We start from the raw sequence: 17642 nt of genomic DNA, 5'->3' as shown, positions 1-17642 counted from the left end.
GCAACTGATTAAAGTTAACTTTACAATATCTGTAATGATCACGTTCTTCAGGGAAGGATAGTTTCGTTCAAAGAAAACTTGATGGTGTGTATTAGACTGTTAAGAAAAACAGTATATATAGATGTATATAGATTAAATATATATACAATTTAATATAGTTTAATAAAGATATATAGATTAAGATTTAATCTGAATACAGATTTAATATAGATTAAATAAAGATATAGATTTATAGATTTAATAGAGATTTAATAAAGATTATTATACAGAGTGAAGTAAGCCAGAAAGAAAAACACCAATACAGTATACTAATGCATATATATGGAATTTAGAAAGATGGTAACAATAACCTTGTGTACGAGACAGCAAAAGAGACACTGATGTATAGATCAGTCTTATGGACTCTGTGGGAGAGGGAGAGGGTGGGGAGATTTGGGAGAATGGCATTGAAACATGTATAATATCATGTATGAAACGAGTCGCCAGTCCAGGTTTGATGCACGGTACTGGATGCTTGGGGCTGGTGCACTGGGACGACCCAGAGGGAGGGTATGGGGAGGGAGGAGGGAGGAGGGTTCAGGATGAGGAACACAGGTATACCTGTGGTGGATTCATTTCGATATTTGACAAAACTAATACAATATTGTAAAGTTTAAAAATAAAATAAAATTTTAAAAAAATAAAAAAAAGGAAAAAAAAGATTAAATCTGTATATAGATTTAATAAAGGTATGATTTTCACTCCTTCACTTTGGAAAAGGTAAACTGAAGACAAGTAACCATCTTAGTTTAGTTATGATTAAGCTCAGAAATAAGGATTTCTAGGGACTTGCCTGATGGTCCAGGAGTTAAGACTTTGCCTTTCAGTGCAAGGGATGTGGGTTCGATCCCTGGTCAGGGAGCTAAGATTCCACATGCCTCATGACCGAAAAAGAAAAACATTAAAAAAAAAAAATACTGTAACATTTAATAAAAGACTTTAAAAGTGGTCCACATTTTAAAAAATGTTGAGAGAAGGATTTTTAGGCCAATTGTCCAGTATATTGTGGTTGAGTCCATCTCTATCAATATTAAAGCTTCATAATAAGCCTTCCTTGGGTTTGAGTTTGTTTCCCTCAAAACCCTTGAAAATAACTGAATAGAGAAGAAAAATGAGAACTAGAGCAGAGAAAGGAAACATTGATATCTGTCTCCTCATGAGAAGTAGATGCATGCAAGGATGGGAGATAGACGAGCAGCCTCCAGTCAAGAATTTGCTGTGTGACACAGGGAGCTCAGTCCACTGCTCTATGGCAACCTAGAGGGGTGGGAGGAGGTGCGACATGGGAGGGGCTTCAGGAGGGAGGGGACATATGTATATCGGTGGCTGATTCATGTTGATGTATGGCAGAAACCAGCACAACATTGTAAAGCAAACATCTTGCAGCAAAAAACTTAAAAAAAAAAAAAAAGATCTTTCTTTGGTAGCTCAGTTCAGAAATGAGATTGAGGTGTTTTTATACCTGTGACAACGAGGGAGGAAAGAGTGAAGAAAAGCAGCTGAGAAAGTGGGACATCCAAAAATAAGTAATCAACATTGGTGTGATGACCCGATACAGAAAACTGAAAATGGGAAAATATTATATGTGTGTACTCTACCTTCTGCATTTACCTGGACATTTAAAAATTCATTTTAATTTTAAATTAAATATAGATTATACAAATTTTGAGACTGGTCTTGAGCCAATGCTTTTTCAAATCCACTGGTGGTGAACATACATGTAAAATACAAGTGGAAATTACTTCTTGTGCAAACAGACTCCACTTCAGCACAAAACCAGTGGCTGCTTTTGCAAAAAGAAACAAGTGTGGGAACAAATACTTCACAAGTAGCTTTCTACACACCTCCTGATATTCCTTTAACTCATTTGCAATCTTATTCAGAACCATACTTGGTCTCACAAGGTAAGGTCAAAACTTGGATGACTTTCTCTCTCAAATAATATTCATGAAGGCAAGGTATTGATACAAATAACTAAGAGATGATTGGGCATCATTAGTGACTCTTATTCTTTGGCTTTTTTCAATTTATATCTTAAATTTTTCATCAATTTTTAAACCAAAATATTTTAAAAAGTAAAGAAAAAATGATTTGACATTCCAGTGTTCAAAATGTGATAGATGGTAAAAGGGGGCAGAACTCAAAAGATGGGCCGTGAGAAGTTACAAAGAGCAGTAGGGACCTAGATTACACCTATGTGCCAAGAAGTTTATGGATGGGTCTCTGGTATGTAACCCTCATGAAAATAGATAGGATCTAAGATGCACCTTTCTCATGGCAAGTCTTACAAAGACTGAGAAAAGCAAAAAAGGAGAAAGAAAAAAGAGCTAATAAGAAAAGAGTGATTTTTTTCTTAATATATCGAGTAGTCCTACCAAGCAATGCTTGGATGACTTAAAAGCAACCTCATTAAATATCCTTCATTTCTACTTTACCTTGAAGGCATTTACATTTAAAAATTAATGGTGCCTGGAAAATAAATTTGGATTTTTCCCAACTTAACATATTTAGGAACTAAAAAAAAAGATTAAACCGGTAATTTAAGTTTATTACTAAAAAAGGAAGTGGGGAAGAGTCCACATTAAATAAGAGTACTTTCTGTTTCTAGTCAGATTATTTTAACATTTTACTTTTTTTTAATTAGGCATTTCTTTTTGCGATGTTCACTAGCAAAATGCCTGAGTGTAAATGACTATTGCATCATTTTTACTATTCATCATCAAATGAACTTCTAGTTGCCTTTTGTAAGCCTTTCCAAATGCTCCTGAATGGTTATTACAAATTATCTTAGGCATTTACAGTTCACTTTGAGACATTTGACATACAAGAGTTAAAACTTGATTTTGGAAATTGAAACAAAACTGAGACCAAGATGAAGCACTGACAGGAATTCAGAAAGGGAGAGAAAGGAAAAATCTGGGAGACAGTGAAACGCTAAATTTATTTTTCATAAGACTCTTAGAAAAATAAAGTTTTATGTTGCACAGAATGTGATTTCAAAAAAGGAAATGACAATGCTCCCCTAAAAGAAATAAATTCCTCTGGGTAGAAATTCCGGAGAAGGCAATGGCACCCCACTCCAGTACTCCTGCCTGGAAAATTACTTGGACGGAGGAGCCTGGTGGGCTGCAGTCCGTGGGGTCGCTAAAAGTCGGACACCGCTGAGCGACTTCATTTTCACTTTTCACTTTCATGCATTGGAGAAGGAAATGGCAACCCACTCCAGTGTTCTTGCCTGGAGAATCCCAGGGACGGGGGAGCCTGGTGGGCTGCCGTCTATGGGGTCGCACAGAGTCGGACACTGAAGCAACTTAGCAGCAGCAGCAGCAGGGTAGAAATTCAGATTCTAAGAAATTTCAGCTGGGCTCAGGCAACTTATACATAGATCTGACCCTCGTTAAAGGACTCGCTTAAAACAAGATAAGATGTGAGTAAAAGTTCTCACTGGATTGTCTAACTGCAGGTGGGCTATCTGGTCCTCCCATTGAAACACCAAATGAGGAGGGAATCAAAGAAACAACACCTTTTGGTTGCTTACAGTTCTTCATTAGCATGCGTGCCCATTCCTCCCATTTTTTTCCTTAGTATCTTTTTAATCTCAAGTCCATCGGTGCCTAGGGTCTCCCATATGGGGGACCCTTGTGGAGCATAGTAGGTTTCTACAACTACAGAACAGCACTGGGGAAGATACACACAACCCAGAGAAAAGGCCCACAGAGGCAGGGTTACTGACCCCTCCAGGAAGAGGAAGGCAGGTTTACTTTGCATCTTTCGCTTGTCACGTTCTAACGTTCTTGCTGGAGTGTTCAGTTCAGTTCAGTTCAGTTCAGTTGCTCAGTCATGTCCAACTCTTTGGGACCCCATGAATCTCAGCATGCCAGGCCTCCCTGTCCATCACCAACTCCTGGAGTTCACTCAGACTCACGTCTATCGAGTCGATGATGCCATCCAGCCATCTCATCCTCTGGAGTCCCCTTCTCCTGCCCCCAATCCCTCCCAGCATCAGAGTCTTTTCCAATGAGTCAACTCTTCACAGGAGGTGGCCAAAGTACTGGAGTTTCAGCTTTAGCATCATTCCATCCAAAGAAATCCCAGGGCTGTTCTCCTTTAGGATGGACTGGTTGTATCTCCTTGAAGTCCAAGGAACTCTCAAGAATCTTCTCCAACACCACAGTTCAAAAGCATCAATTCTTTGGCGCTCAGCTTTCTTCACAGTCCAACTCTCACATCCATACATGACCATTGGAAAAACCATAGCCTTGACTAGATGGACCTTTGTTGGCAAAGTAATGTCTCTGCTTTCTAATATGCTCTCTAGGTTGGTCATAACTTTCCTTCCAAGGAGTAAGCATCTTTTAATTTTATGGCTGCAGTCACCATCTGCAGTGATTTTGGTGCCCCCAAAAAATAAAGTCTGACACTGTTTCCACTGTTTCCCCATCTATTTCCCATGAAGTGATGGGACCAGATGCCATGATCTTCGTTTTCTGAATGTTGAGCTTTAAGCCAACATTTTCAGTCTCCACTTCCACTTTCATCAAGATGCTCTTTGGTTCCTCTTCACTTTCTGCCATAGGGTGGTGGCATCTGCGTGTCTGAGGTTATTGATACTTCTCCCAGCAATCTTGATCCTAGCTTGTGCTTCTTCCAGCCCAGCGTTTCTCATGATATCACTGGCCACTAGACTAGTTTCTTTAAAAATTTTTTTATTGGAATATAATTGCTTTACAATGTTGTGTTAGTTTCTGCTCTGCTATGAAGTGAATCAGCTATATGTATTCCTATACCCTCTCCCTCTTGGACCTCCATCCCAAACCTCTGGGTCATCACAGAGCACCAAGCTGAGTTCCCTGTGCTTTATAGCAGTTTCCCACTAGCTATGTATTTTACACATGGCAGTGCATATATGTCAATCCTAATTTCCCAACTTATCCCACCCTCCCCTTCCCACTGAGTCCACACATTCATTCTCTCTGACTGTGTCTCTATTCCTGACTTACAAATAGGTCCACCTGTACCGTTTTTCTAAATTCCACATATATGTGTTATATATGATATTTGTTTTTTCTCTTTCTGACTTCACTATGTATGACTGCCTCTAGGTCAATCCATGTTGCTGCAGATGCAGTATTTCATTATTTTATGGCTGAGTAGTATTCCATTGTATATATGTACCCCGTCTTTCTCCATTTGTCTGTTGGACATTTAGGTTGTTTCCGTGTCCTGGGTATTGTGAATAGTGCTACAGTGAACACTGGGGTGCAGTTTCTTATTTAACACCACACACAAGCATGGCCTGAGAGAGTCTTGGATCACACACAAGGACAAGGAAGGATGCAGAGGCCCATGTGAACAGGATCCTTCTTTGTCTCTGCAAGCTTCTAGAATTACCTGCCTCCATCCAGGAAAGCCAGATATATTTTTTGACTCTCTTTTTAAAAACATTTTTGTATTTTTTGGCTGTGCTAGGTTTTCCTTGCTTTGCTCGGGCTTTCTCTAGTTGTGGTGTGTGGGCTTCTCATTGCCATGACTTTTCTTGCTTCGGAACACAAGACTCCAGGCACACGGGCTTCAGTAGTTGTGGCTACTGGGCTCTAGAGTATGGATTCAGCAATTGTGGTGCACCGGCTTAGTTGCCCTCAGGCATGTGGAGACTTCCCTAACCAGGTATCAAACCCATGTCCCCTGCAATGGCAGGCGGATTCTTATCCACTGTGCCACCAGGGAAATCTTGTATTAGCTATTTTAAGAGTTAGGAGTAGTCTAGAATTTGGAGCTGATTGAAATACAGGCTCATATCAGCTGATGGTTTTCTTAGGAATAGGATGAGGATGATAAAATAAGTCTGTGACACTTTCCTGAGATTATCAGTAATTACGTTCAGCTCCTGGCACGAAGTCTGGCAATTGGTAAGTAGTGGCTGTCGTGCCTCCTCTTCCTGTCCTTACTGCCAGGACTGTCTGTCACTTCCACTACTAATCATGTTAACAAAATGACCCAAGTCATACAGGTTACACTTGAAAAAACACATTTGACCCTAAATATTAAAAACTTGTAGTGGCAACTCTGAAAGGATCAGCAAAGATACACTTGGCTCATTTCAGTTTGCACATAGGATGTGAAGTCAACACTTAGCCAAGTGACAGAATTGAGCAGCCTCCTTGGAGGGCTGGGTGGGAGGGCTGGATGCCCGTGTCTCATTTGTGTAATCACTTGGTGTGAGGTCTGAAAACTGAAGCTTTCCTCTCTGAACCTTACCAATGGAACATTCCCCAAAGTAAAGAGGTTTGATTTCATTCCAGCACGAGCAACTGAGAAATGGCCTTAGTGGAAACTCTCTGAAATGAATGTGCACAGATCACTTTGGATTAATTTCCAGGAAAATGGAGTGCACTGGATCTAGCCATCATCCAGAAGGTTAAAGGTTGCTTCTCTGCTAGAGGTTATCCTAGGTGAAGATCAGTCTGATTTATATCCAGCCTCAGATTTATCTATCTTATCATCCACTGGTCAGATGTTTTGTATAAACCAAAGGGGAGAACAAGGATGTAGCAAACCAGAAATTCCTGTGTAAATCAGTTTGTAAGATCTACGAGTAATTGCACATGGTTAAATTGTGGAAAATATATAAGAATTAGGTATTTTACTGACAAGTACATCATTTTGTGTTCCAAATCAACAAAAATAAATGTATTTTTAAATATTCTTATGGGTCTAAATCATAGACCTACTATAACATTTTCCCATTTATATCTATCTTGTTATAAATTAGTTTAACCTACCAAAATTCTATTTTTGTGTATTTTCGAAATATCCGGATAATTCCATTGTGTTTAATGGATAATCTATTCTTTAAATTCCTATAGCTTTAATATTTTCAAATCCATTTCTATCTGGTTATCTGTTTACTTTGAAAGGAGAGTCCTATGAAATTTGTAGGACAGATAGTTACTTTCTCTGTTTAATAGGCTCTTAGAGATTGAGTCAGTTGCTAAAGATCACCAGCCAGCTGGGCTGAGGTCAAGTCTACACACAACCATTCAGTTCAGTTCAGTTCAGTCACTCAGTCGTGTCCAACTCTTTGCCACCCCATGAATCACAGCATGCCAGGCCTCCCTGTCCATCACCAACTCCCAGAGTTCACTCAGACTCACGTCCATCAAGTCAGTGATGCCATCCAGCCATCTCATCCTCTGTTGTCCCCTTTTCCTCTTGCCCCCAATTTCTCCCAGCATCAGAGTCTTTTCCAATGAGTCAACTCTTCGCATGAGGTGGCCAAAGTATTGGAGTTTCAGCTTCAACGTAAGTCCTACCAATGAACACCCAGGACTGATCTCCTTCAGAATGGACTGGTTGGATCTCCTTGCAGTCCAAGGGACTCTCAAGAGTCTTCTCCAACACCACAGTTCAAAAGCATCAATTCTTCAGTGCTCAGCTTTCTTCAAAGTCCAACTCTCACATCCATACATGACCACTGGAAAGACCATAGCCTTGACTAGATGGACCTTTGTTGGCAAAGTAATGTCTCTGCTTTTCAATATGCTATCCAGGTTGGTCATAACTTACCTTCCAAGGAGTAAGCATCTTTTAATTTCATGGCTGCAATCACCATCTGCAGTGATTTTGGAGCCCCAAAAAATAAAGTCAGACACCGTTTCCACTGTTTCCCCACCTATTTCCCATGAAGTGATGGGACCAGATGCCATGATCTTAGTTTTCTGAATGTTGAACTTAAAGCCAACTTTTTCACTCTCCACTTTCACTTTCATCAAGAGGCTTTTGAGTTCCTCTTCACTTTCTGCCATAAGGGTGATGTCATCTGCATATCTGAGGTTATTGATATTTCTCCTGGCAATCTTGATTCCAGTTTGTGTTTCTTCCAGTCCAGCGTTTCTCATGATGTACTCTGCATAGAAGTTAAATAAACAGGGTGACAATATACAGCCTTGACGAACTCCTTTTCCTATTTGGAACCAGTCTGTTGTTCCATGTCCAGTTCTAACTGTTGCTTCCTGACCTGCATATAGGTTTCTCAAGAGGCAGGTCAGGTGGTCTGGTATTCCCATCTCTTTCAGAATTTTCCACAGTTTATTGTGATCCACACAGTCAAAGGTTTGGCATAGTCAATAAGGCAGAAATAGATGTTTTTCTGGAACTCTCTTGCTTTTTCGATGTTCCAGTGGATGTTGGCAATTTGATCTCTGGTTCCTCTGCCTTTTCTAAAACCAGCTTGAACATCTGGAAGTTCACGGTTCACGTATTGCTGAAGCCTGGCTTGGTTAGGATTCCCCAATAAGCAGACTTTTCACTCTACCATTTGCCCTCCCAGACACTTTAGGCAACACAAAGTAAGTTCTCTAAATGAATTGTTAATACTCACTGGGGCTGTTGTTTGTTGTTGCTGTTTAGTTGCTGAGTCATGTCCAACTCTTTCTCGACCCCAAGAAGCCCAATAGGCTCCTCTGTCCATGGGATTTCCCAGGCAGTACTGGAGTATGTTGCCATTTCCTTCTCCAGAGGATCTTAGAAGAGTCATTTGTCACTCCATTGGATTTGATACTCCAATATGGTGGCAATCCAAAAGAAAAGTCTTTATTGGCACCATCTTCATAAGAGCAGTGCAAAACTCTCCTCCTCAAACACAGAAACACACATATGTTTGACATCAGTAAGTGAGCCATGACATAGCCCCAGCTTGACCTACTCTCAGGGTCAGAGCCTAGGCTGACTCTGCACAGAGCCCACTGGAATAGACTCTAGGTCTGTGCTCAGGAACCAAGGGCCAGCCCTGTCCTGATGCGTGTGGTGGTCACCAGGGGCCCAGCAGGTTGCTAACCAAGACAGGGGGTCAGGTACCAAGGACACGAATGCCTCACTGCTCACTGCGCTTCAGCAACCGCTGGCTAAGGCATTTACCTTCAAATTGTCTCAGGGAAGGCTCAGTCCGCAAGCTGACTAAGGCATTTACCTTCAAATTGTCTCAGGAAAGGCTCAGTCCGCAAGTTCAGGCATGACCCAGGGTGTTTCTCTTTTGTCCTTTAGGATACACAGAGACCAGAACTTAACTGCCTTTCCCAAATTACAAGGTCCTGGATGTGGATCTGTTCTTCTGCATTCAGAATACCTCCCATGAAGCGCCAAGGCCACATTCCAACACCTCAGCGGCTTTGGTTACATTCCTGGGGGCGGGGCTTGTGCTTCACCAGCCACTTGATTCCTACCAGAGTTCTGTGTTTTCATTATCTGAAGCTAAACAGATTAATATACATTTATGAAACCCATTCGTGTTTTGGAAAATTTGGCTCAAGAGAATTTTAATAATCCCTCCGGATTGTGGCTTAAATAACCAACCCTTGCATCTGTGCCTTGGCGAGCCAAGGAGCAAGGCAGAGAAGAAGAAAGAAATGTCAGCAAACAGAGCTGTCTCTATTTTGGGGGCTTTCGGGGGACAGCTGCTCAGTGTCATATTTTTATCTAAATAATAGCCCTCCCATGCTTTCTCATGAGGAGCAAGAATTGCTATACTCCAAGCAGATAGAATGTACCAAAAATCAAGAATAAATCTTAATGTCAGAACTTGCTAATTTCTAATTGTTTAATAAATGCAGTGAGGTAATGATATATTTTTACAGGTTTCATCTATAGAGAACAGGCTTTATAGGAAATGTGCCCTGGAATTGGGCAGGAGGTAAGGATGAGAAGAAGGAAAAGGGGAAAATACAAGCAAAGAATCCTTTGAACCTCATTCTGAAATTTCTCAATCACTTCTTTGATAAATTGAAGCTGGATAAATTAGAAGAAACAGCATAGCGATGTAAATAAATTTAGTTATATGCTATAAAAGTCATCTTTATTGAAAAGATATTACATTGAGACTGTTCCATAGTTCGTGAACTTTGAATATGAGAAGATTATAAAAGACACACATCATGTTAACTTGAAGCAAATTGCACACTTTGGATTTCATTGACTATTTCACTGACTATTGACAGGTGCTAAGTTGCTTCAGTCATATCCCACTCTTTGTGACCCTACAGACTAGCCTGCCAGGCTCCTCTGTCTGTCCATGGGATTTCTCTAGGAAAGAATATTGGAGTCGATTGCCATTTCCTTCTCCAGGGGATCTTTTCCACCCAGGGATCGAAGCAGTGCCTCTTCCAGTTCCTGCAGTGCAGGTGGATTCTTTACTGCTGAGCCATTGGAGAAGCCCCATTCATTGACCATACAGAGCTTCATTCCAGTTTCTGAGCTTGTGTCTTAGGGGTTGAAAGAGAAAGGTGCGGATGGCGAATGAAGGGCACATGATCCTCTACTATGAGTCGGGAGGGGACAGAGCTTGTCCAGATGCTGGAGTGACACATCCAGCCCCCTGAGCCAACTGGCTCCCATCATTCTTGGCCTCAGTGTTTCCATCTGTGGATGAGGGGACTGGCTTTGCTCATCCTTAGCTCCTCTTCCACTCTACTGCCCATGACTGTGGCTGAACCCACACTGGGGAGGTGGGAAACCCCAATCTTTGGTGACTTATCTCATTTGTATCACCTAACAGATTTAATTCTGGTTCCCCTTGTGTGGCCCCCTGAGCAGGAAACCAAAAAGTCTAGGTTAAGAGGAAGGAAATCACCCCCCATGTTATTCCTCTGAGTTATTTTTATTATCCAGATGCAAGCATGGAACAAATAAGTAATGCTAACTATTTAAACTGTCAATGAAGAGGATTCTTCATAAAATTTTATTAAATTTTAGTAAAAAAAAAAACATCATTTACTGTCTCATTCAAAAATCTTTCTATAAAGCTAGAGAGAAATTTTCTGTTTGTGTTTAAGTTAAGGAAAAATGTTTCTGCAGACTTATATGCATGCAGTCATCTGTCAGGAAAAAGAATCTATGCGAGATGACATGTTTTCTCTTTCACTTAGCAGCCGGGAAACTGAAAGTTGAATTCAGTCATGAGCTGTGTTAATCAGACCATCTCAAGCACCTAGTTGTATATTTCCTCTCTGCTCCCCTCAAATTATTAATACATCAATCTATTTTTGTTCCTAATTGTCCTGTTTTTCTTATACTTAATTTTAATTATTTCAATAAATATATTGCCTGGCAGGCAAAAGGAGAAGGGGGTGGCAGAGGATGAGATGGTTAGATAGCATCACCAACTCAATGGACATGAGTTTGAGCAAACTCTAGAAGATAGTGAAGGACAGGGAAACTTGGCATGTTGCAGTCCATGGGGGTCCCAAAGAGTTGGACAGGACTTAGCAACTGAACAACAACAACAGATTTATCTTAAATACATTTGGAAGAAGACAAACACATTGTAATTATAATAAAAATAACAATTAATTGAACAAAATATATAGTTAACATTTCCAGTAAGCTCAAATGATAATACTGATGGACATCTTGAATTCAAAACATCATGTAATTGGAGAACATAACCTGAGATACATAAATCATCTTTATAAAGACATTTTGCTGCATCTGTCTAAGTCATAATGACCAGAAAGCAGGAACAACAGTCATTTCTGGACTTAAACTTAAGGCACAAGATACTTTAGGTTACTTCGGCACAACTGAACTCATGGGGGAGGCAGGAATCCTGAAGGACTGACCCTTGATTCAAGCCAGGAAAGGTGGAGAGTGAGACATAGATACTCAGGAACAATTCAGCCCTGAATTGTTTGTTGAACAATTTCAACAAACAGTGGCTTGTTGAAAACACAGAAAAGGAAGAAATTCTTTTTTTGTTTGTTTGTTTTTTGAGTTTTCCAGACATCACTGGCCTAACACAGGACGTGATGTGATCCAGATGTAGGAAGGTGGGTGCCAGAAGTAATAGCAGACCCTCAGAATCACATGCTGGCATCACAGGCCTGACAGTAACAGAGCTCTTACTCTTTGTGGGAAAAGTATCCTATGACTGAATAACGCAGTGTAAAAACAGATGTAAGAAAAGTTGTAATAGAACATACAAAATGAGGAATAATGAATGAAACTCAGGGGGGAAATAATAAGAACAAAAAGCCTATCCCAGTTTGGGCCTCACCTTCTGATAACAAACCACTTTCTGAACAGTTTACTGTTCTCTGAACTGAAAAATGAACCTGACTTAGAAAAATTTTAAGGAAGTTCAAGTAGTATACAGAGTGGACAGTAGTCTAAAAATTGTCTCCCTGGATCCATGTACACAGCCTTTGTAAATGAAGCTTTCTAAAATTCAATTCCAGTTTTTAATTCTACATTTATGCAAATATTTGGAAGCATTTTATTAGATACTATCGGAGAAGGCAATGGCAACCCACTCCAGCACTCTTGCCTGGAAAATCCCATGGACAGAGGAGCCTGGTAGGCTGCAGTCCATGGGATCGCTAAGAGTCAGACGCGACTAAAGTGACTTAGCAGCAGCAGCAGATACTGTGGGAAGAAAGAAAGAGAGTGAGAGAGGGAGGGAAGAAGGAAGAGGAGCCAAGCAGGTCATCAACCTTCTCCTTGAGGGGAACGCCAAATATCTATGTTGAGAGTTTGTTTGCTTAACTACATACATACTTTCACCGGGGTTGGATTTTCCAGGGTTTCTGTCAATGGGAGAGGGGTTTGAGATCTAGGGGGAGACAAGAAGTTTACTCTTCATGTGTCTTAAAATGGTGACTCTTTCAGAGTGTCTGTGGAAAAAAGTGACCTCTGAAGACTCAGATTTTAATTTTTGTAATCTCTCCTGCTTTGCTAAGTCACACATCACTCCTCCAGCTTTGTCTAAAATTAGTGTAAAGGTGTTGCTTGCTAGACATCTCCCTATTGACTTTAAGGGTTAACAGATTAAAAAAAAAATTCTTTGCTGTAATTTTATTTGGGTTTTGGTAGGAAGAGGAATGGAGAAGGCAATGGCACCCCACTCCAGTACTTTTGCCTGGAAAATCCCATGGATGGAGGAGCCTGGTAGGCTGCAGTCCATAGGGTCGATAGAGTCGGATATGACTGAGCGACTTCACTTTCACTTTTCACTTTCATGCATTGGAGAAGGAAATGGCAACCCACTCCAGTGTTCTTGCCTGGAGAATCCCAGTGACGGGGAAGCCTGGTGGGCTGCCATCTATGGGGTCGCACAGAGTCGGACACGACTCAAGCGACTTAGCAGCAGCAGCAGGAAGAGGAAATTGACACATGTCAATACCCCATTTTTAACCAGTTTAAATTTGACCTGCTACAGAGTCTAGCAATATTTTTTTTTTTCAGAGTCTTGCAATATTATCGTGTTAATATAGTTAACTTCTCAAGAGATTGTGAAGTCCAGGGATATTAGTATTGCAGGTAATAAAGATGAACCTTAAAGAAGACACATGTGTAAATTGAATACCTATGTTCATGAATGTTGAGCATAAAATGTTTTATTTATATAAATCCAGAGTATAAAATATGTTGTCTCTTTTCATCCATTTCCAATTTCAAATGTTTTTATCTCAATTATCTAGTGGTTGAATAAAAGGGGAGAGAGAGAGAGAGGTGTGTATTTTGTGAGTCTCACTGCTGCTGAGACTGTTTGAGCGTGGCAGAGCTATTCTTAAAAGACATGAATAAAAACGTAGATAGGTGAAGACATTCTTGTCATGGCTGTCAGTTTCCGATTGGTAGATGAGAAATATAGCATAAAATTAAGTTGTTCAGAAACTCACTTCTCTCTCCCAGCTAAGCTGAAAATGGTAGGCTAAAGGAATAGAAATAATAAATGGTGCCAAAGATGAACTTGGAACTGCAAAGCTTCCCTTAGTGGGTTGTACAGCCATTTCACTCCAAACACAAAACACAAAGAACTCTGGGTGTACAACTGTGTACACAGAAAAAACTGGATATGTCATTATGAACACAAAGAACATTGGGTATATCGTTAAGTACACAGGGAGCCCTGGGTATATAACTGTGTACACAGAGAACACTGGTGTGTAATTATGTTTGCATTTGGCTCCCTTTCTCTTTGTTCTTTTTCTTGGCTTCAGACTGTTTGAGAGTTAGAATGTCTTCGGTCTTTTATTTACTTATGATATTCAAAATTGGCAGAGTTTGTAGATTCAGGACTGTAGAACAAACCCTAGATTAACTGAGCTGTTGAACGTCCCTTTGTGAGAATATAAAAGGTTCTATTCCACCCATCAAAACAGATATTAAGTACCTTCCATGTATTAAAACATGCCAACCTCTTTCTGTAAGGAAGCACAATTAGGAATCAAGTCCACTGATCCTCTGGTTACAAAAGCAGTGTTTACCCCCTGACAAGATATTTAGATGTTCGTAATATTTAAAGCAGGTTTCCAAAAAAGAATCCAATTAAAGTGCAGAGTGAATTTAAAGATTAGTAAACATCCAAGATACATCTCTATAGTAATGGGGGGCGTCTTCTCAGGACTAAACCTTCGGTTCAGATAACTGAAAATTATGTACAAACCAGAGTAAGTGGAGAGAATTGAGTTACTCTCCCAGACTGTGGTCTTAGAACTTGTGGCAAAATAAAACCTGAAGTTTACTTTTTAAATGGACACATATTTTTATATATGTTTATAAACAGATAAAGTATGGTTTTAATATTGAAATACATCACAAAAGCTATCCTGAAAAGCTAGTTCTCTCTTAGGCCAGATCAGTTTAGATCATTCCAAGGCTGTTTTGCAAATGAATACTAGTCCTTATAGTTCAAGTGGCCCTGCAGCATAGGAGATTGGAAATTTTTCCGCAAGTCTTTCAGGCAAGCTGATTCTTAAATTCCACATAAACTAGGAGCTATATTCTCACAGTTAAAGGAGAAGATTGCCTTTTCTGAAAATTTCCCATAGGCATTCATAAAGTTCAGGCTCACAGGACATTTTTTATTTTACTACTGTCATAGATTTTTTTTTCTTTAAATCATACAGCCCATGCCAATGAAAAGGAAAGAAATCTAATAACTCTGATCCAATGTTTGTACCATTAGCTTTAAAGTACTTTGCATCACTAGCCTGAAACATTTTGATCACGTAACTGTGGGAAAATATAAAGGATATATAAGAAAAAATGTTAATGAAAAAATAATTTTTCATTATTTAACAAATTATTTTAAAAGTATTTAAATTATTAAAAATGATTTTTAAACAAATATAAATGTGAGTCATTTAAGTAGTTAACATTCAACTTTCACCTGCTGGGAAAACACATGAAAATGTTCTTATTTCAGTTAAATTAGTTTCCAGAAATATAGATGGAAATTCAAGAAACTGGCATTATTATTCTACAATTTAAGACAACCAATTCCCAAGAGACTTTGGGGGCACCAAGCATCAACAGGGTTAATTTGTGCTCCAAAGTGTCTTATCCTAGGCCTAAAAGGGCTGTTCTATCTAAAAGCTCACCCTGGTTATTTTCACTTGTGATTAGACAACTTAAAGGGCTAGAAGTAATGGCATTTTATATATACCTCTTTTCAAACATTGAAAGGGTTTCTGAGAGAGTACAGGGCTGCTTCCAATTTGTAAACTAAGAAACCTGGGCAAAGTCATAAATCGTGCACTGTAGCCAATGTTCCTTTGAATTGCTTTGAATTCTGTTTAGCTCAACCAAGGAAAGTGGACAAAACCCTGTGAAAGTGATGACTACATATAGCAAGTTCAGTGTCATCAAAACAGTAACATAGATGTTTGCTGTTTATTTAACTGTATTGAATAAATGTTCCCAGACAGCCAGGGGCAATTGGAGAGAGTGGGAGAGTCAGTTCCACGGAATACAGCAAAAGTTATCTATGCTGGACGCTGTGTCAGGTTGGAGCTCAAATCTCAGTTCTGTTCCTGACAAATTGTATGGTCTGGGCATGTTTCTTAACCTCTGCAGCTCTGTTTCGTAGAAAATGGGAAGTAAACCTACTACCTCTGTGATGGGGTTACTTACTGATGGAGCCAAGTGCAATTGGTGCAGTTGATGGCTTAACTCAGACATTGTCAGCAACCTGTAGATGTTGGTGTTTAATTATTATAGTTTTACATAAACTGAGTATTTACAGCCACATGGGAGAAATAAATTGGGCAAGATCCCCTTTTTCAGAGCCCCTAAATTCTAGCCCTCCCTCCTTAGAGGCCAAAACAGGTGTGAAGCTGAATTCTCAAGTGGACACCAACAGAGGAACTCCTAGGTGGAAAACAAAAAGAGATATATCAACAAGGATCCGATTAACTTTGTGTCAATTCAGGAATCTCTCTGGCTCAGACCATCCCTACGAGTAATTTATAAACTAAACCAAGAGTTTCTGCCCAGTAGCCCATCTCCTGCTGGGCACTCCTGGATCCTTCTTCTCCAACAAGGACTACCCCAAAATCAAAATGTATCCTTTCTTCTCCCCAAATCACTTAGACATAAATGATTCAGCTACAGTGTCTACAAGGTGTCTGTGTGGTTGGAGTGAAGCTCCTCAGCCAGGCAGCATTCAAGTTTGGTTATGTGTGGCACTAGTAAGAAAGAATCCACCTGCTAAGCAGGAGATCTGGGTTAGATCCCTGGGTGGGGAAAATCCTCTGGAGGAGGGCATGGCAACCTGCTCCAGTATTCTTGCCTGGAGAATCCCCTGGACAGAGGAGCCTGGCAGGATACAGTTCATAGGATCACAAAGATTTGAACACAACTGGAGCAACTTAGTAACCATGCATATAGGCAAGTACCAGAGGGAGGAGACCTGTCTGGTAAATACGGGGGTTCTCCCCATAGGGAGAGCCACTCCAGGTTTGTGCACTACAGAAGATTTGTTGTGGTGGTTGTTGTTCAGTCACTAAGTTGTGTCTGATTCTCTGTGATCCGATGAATTACAGCACACCAGTCTTCCCTGTCCTTCATTATTTCCTGGAGTTTGCTTAAACTCATGTCCATTGACTCAGTGATGTCATCTATCCATCTCATCCTCTGTTTTAGGAAGTTTATTTTCAAATTACAGGCAACTACCACATATTCATCTTTATTTACTGCACTGATCCTCATCAAATAATCTATGGTCAGAATTTATCACCATCCCTATCTGAAAAAAGCATGCTAAAAATGTGGCATGGTAACAGCGATACAACTATAAAGGCGAAAGTTCCATTTAAACATGCCTCTGTAAGCCCATCCAGGAAGAAGGACGGGTTCCTTCCTTCTTTCTCTCCTCCCAGTCACTAGAAAATGATGATTTTCAGTCTCAGATGGTATGAAAGAATTCCTGCTATATTCAGGATGAGATTCCTTTAAATACTGTCCTTGGAAATTAACATTGCACCTCCTTTGATGACCACAGTTTAAATTACTAAATTTTCAGCACTAATTAGAATTTTTCATGGAAGTAGGTTGCTGGGTTTTTTTTTTTTCCTCAAGCTCTCTTAATGATCAGCTTCCTGTGAAATTGTTTCTTCAAGCAGCCAACCGAAAAGCACACTTAGCAAGCCCCTGTTATGAGCTGGCTACTTTCTGGGGCTAGTTAAGTACTGAAGAGTAGCACTTCTCAAACTTCTTTAGGGATTCTGTGAGAACAGATTCTAACTCAGAAAACCAGGGGGTGGCCCAGGATCCTGAAGAGTTGATGTTACTACTGCTGGTCCCCAGACCACCTAATCTGCTCTGTGAAC

The sequence above is a fragment of the Bos indicus genome, chromosome 13, assembly GCF_029378745.1.
Source record: "Bos indicus isolate NIAB-ARS_2022 breed Sahiwal x Tharparkar chromosome 13, NIAB-ARS_B.indTharparkar_mat_pri_1.0, whole genome shotgun sequence".
In the NCBI taxonomy this organism is placed as follows: Eukaryota; Metazoa; Chordata; class Mammalia; order Artiodactyla; family Bovidae; genus Bos; species Bos indicus.
The sequence above is the reverse complement of the archived record's forward strand: the minus strand, read 5'-3'. Positions refer to the sequence as shown.